General features: G+C 54.0%; 1 protein-coding gene across 5 annotated transcripts in view; it reads left to right on the top strand.

Moving 5' to 3' along the window:
- The first annotated feature begins 1,139 nt into the window (after positions 1-1,139).
- TEX10 (testis expressed 10) overlaps positions 1,140-3,325 on the top strand; it is a 59,645-nt gene continuing 57,459 nt past the window's right edge. For 3 of the 5 annotated variants that reach the window (XM_037382267.1, XM_037382270.1, XM_037382266.1), the window contains exons 1-2: positions 1,140-1,231; positions 1,593-1,824. The gene's annotated coding sequence lies outside the window, so the exon portion shown is untranslated. The remainder of the gene's footprint in view (positions 1,232-1,592; positions 1,825-3,325) is intronic. The other 2 variants (XM_037382268.1, XM_037382269.1) reach the window with 1 other exon arrangement.

The following is a 3,325-nucleotide window of genomic DNA, read 5'->3' as shown; positions in this document are numbered from 1 at the left end:
CTTGGATTTGGTTATTTCTTACTTCCTTGGGTGCCAGAGGAGCACGCTGAAAATGGAAACACTTCTGTAAAATGGTTTGGACGGTACCTGGCAGAGTGCTGCTGTACTTCTCAAAGACAACTGGGAAAACTAAGTTTTCTGAATCATAAAGTGTATCCTTCTGGAAGCGTTTTCTGAGAATACGGTCTAACATAGCCTATTCAGTTGTTAGAGTTGTTTTCCCCTTCATTTTTTTTTTCCTCTGGTGCAAATAGAGGCTGCGGAACTATTATTTTGTTCTTGTATCTGCCTGTGTTTTGTGATGGCTTGGTATATTCTTATACTAATGGAAAACGGTGTATTTGTTCCAAAATATTTTTTAAAGATAATGTTTTACTTGTGCCAGAAGTGTAAAGTAAGGAAAAAAGGCAGTCTCTTTACTAATGAAGTTAAACAATGTTGCTGACTGTATTTAATATGATACATTGTTTCTGAGAGTAACAGCAAGGCAGTCATCTGGGGTCACCGGCGAATTAATAGAATTAAAACTTCAGCAATAGGATGAAAAAAAGAGAGAATTCATTTTTCTTTTAGTTTTACATGTTTTACTCGGGGACCAGAGACTTCGGGGAGGAGATTTTTAACGAAACCACAGCACTTCTGCTCCTCTAGAAGGCGGAAGGTGGCAGGTGGGAAGGGTCCTCCCGGGCGGGTGGGCGGGAAGGGGAGAGTTGGGAGGGCGCGGCGGCGATGTCTGCCCAAGACCGGCATGGGAGCAGCCTGCTCTCGCGCCGCTTCCCGCGCCCGCTGGGACCGGCCCGCCCCGGCGCGGGCGCCCGCCGCTCCTCCCGAGAAGCCGCGCAGCCGCCTGCCGCGGGCGCGGCGGCCTCTCCCGGTGCGCTCCCAGCCTTGCGGCGCGAGTCCCGCTGCTCGCTGCTACTGCCGCCGTGGTCCCGTTACCCCCCGCACCCCGGCACCGCTTCGGGGGAGGAAAGCCCCCCGGCACCGCTGCCCTCCTCCCCCCCCCCGCCGCTGAGGGGCCGCCCGCCCGCGCTCCCCGAGCCCGTGACCCGGCGCCCGGGCCGGGGCTGCCGGTGCTGCAGGTGGCGCCAGCGCCCCGGCCGCGGCGGAGCGGGGCGGAAGGCTGCTCCTTCCCGCGCGGGGCGCTCGCTGGCCGCCGCCGCTCACGTGGGGCGGCCGCTTCCGGGCAGGTTGTCGGGGGCGGAAGGGTGCTCGCGCTGCCGCGTGGTTGGTGAGTGGCCGGCGCGGTGCGCGCGGGGCTCGGCGGCGCCGTCGGCGCGCGGGAGGAGGCGGCCGGCCCTGGCGGCGGCGCGGCGGGGGGGCGCCGGGCTCGCCTTGCCCCGCGCCGGCGGCCGCCTTTTGTGTGACCCGCCCCCTGCCCGCGCGCTCCTGCGCAGCGCGGCGGGAAAGCGCGAGCACAGCCGCGGGCGTCGTCCGCCGCCGCCGCCGCTCCGCCGAGCCCGCCGCCGGCCGAGCCCCGGGTTATCCCCCGGCGCGGCTGCGGGGGCTCGCGGGAGCCGAACTCGCGGCCTCCCCGCCGGGAGCCCCGGCACCGGGCGGGCAGTAACGCGCTCTGTTTGAACGCCCCTTAGAGCGACCGGCGCCGAGCGGGGGCAGCGGCCCGTCGGGAGCAGCCGGAGGATGCCCCGGGACCGTGAGGAGGGTCGCCTGCCGGCCTAGACCTGCGGGAGGAGCCGCCGCCTCTGCCTCAGCAGCGCTTTGGCTTCGGGGTATGGCGTTCGCGGCGTGAGGCGGCCTGTGGTGGGGTTGTGTGGTGACGGGGGATGTGCTGTCCAGCGCGGGAGCCCAGAGCGTTACCTGCCAGTAAGTATCGCCCTCGCTGGGACGGCTGGCCCAGGTATGACCCCTCGCTGGGAGGGCTGGCCCAGGTGAAGGCTTTATCGGATGAGGGGAGGTAGCGCAGGTACCTCGCCTTTCGGTTTCTCAGGTTTTTCCTGACTGCTTGAGCTTGTCAGCGTGCTGGCAGCGGGATTCCCTGAGGATACGCCTCAGAGCTGCGAGGGAGACCAGCGCAGGTGAAACAGTCGCTCCTTTGGTTCCCCTCAGCTCCCCGAAGCTTGAGGCCAGGGTGGCCCAGTGGCACCTGAAGCAGCTCCTGAAAAGCGCTGCGTGCAGCTTCGCCTTGCAGGGAGCTGGCATTGACTTCTATTGTAATGGTTTGGATTGTAAAACTGTAGTGGTGCGTAAACTCTGAGGAGCACTTAGCTCAGTCCTGTTGGAGGAGGGCCAGCTGAAAATGCAGTTGAAGTCAAAAGGCGGTTTCAGCAAGAAGTTTCATTAAAATATTTACGTAACTTCATAAGCTGTATACAGTTTTGCTTAATGTTTTGTTAGGTAGACACTCTGGTGTTTTCAAGGCTTTGGTTTTGTAACCGTTTTATCTCTGATTTAGCGCGGTACATCTGAATTGGAAAGGGATATGTTTAGATTTCCAATAAATCATTGCCAAAGTGTGCCATGCAAGGTAAACTGTGCTACATTGTTTTAGTAAGAGGAAAGCGTATTTTATAAGCCTCCTCCTTTAAAATAACTTCACTGACTTTGTTCAGGTGCGTGTGCACCTGTATTGTTAAGTTTTTAATGCTAATTGGAAGCCAAACGATTCGTCTCGTAGACTGAGGCTTGCTCAACATCTCCATGAAAGCAAGCTTTGTAAGTGGAAATAACGTGCATGTCAAAAGCTTCTAGCTATTTCTGCATGTCTTTCCGTCAAGTAGTAAAAATCGTAATTCTTTAATAAAAGATGCACATGGTAAAAATCAAAAGCCTGTGAAACCATAGTTGTTACAATTGGACACTAAAGAACCTTTTTATTTTGGCACCAAACCCCAAGTTTTTTTAAAGCCTTTTCAACTGATAGGTTACTTACGCTAAATGGTTGTACATATAGCTGTTTTAAGCTAGCATGCAAAAAGCGGAAATTAAGTTGTAGTCAGATGTTTGTATAATCAGCTGTTTAAAGTGTTTTGAAAGGATAGAAAATGACAATTGGCTTTAAAGCATTCCGTAGTGATCATCCTGATGATAAGTATATGAAGTACTGTACTAAGCACAAATTTACAGTTTGAAGTCCATTGGGAATATCAACTGTAGAATTCTATTTTCTAGAGTGAATGATGATTATATCCACCGTAAAAGAATCATTGTTTGGGATGTTTTATTTAGAAATTTCTGTGTTTAGTCAGCTGTATTGTTTGGTTTGTTTTGGTTTTTTGGTTGTTTTTTTTTTTTAGTTAGCATGGTCTTTAAAATCTGAATGTTGTGTTTGCAGCTTTTTTGTATAGTTCAGATTGTAAGAACGTGC

The sequence above is a fragment of the Falco rusticolus genome, chromosome 3 (assembly GCF_015220075.1).
Source record: "Falco rusticolus isolate bFalRus1 chromosome 3, bFalRus1.pri, whole genome shotgun sequence".
NCBI classification, from domain to species: Eukaryota; Metazoa; Chordata; class Aves; order Falconiformes; family Falconidae; genus Falco; species Falco rusticolus.
The sequence above is the reverse complement of the archived record's forward strand: the minus strand, read 5'-3'. Positions and strand labels throughout refer to the sequence as shown.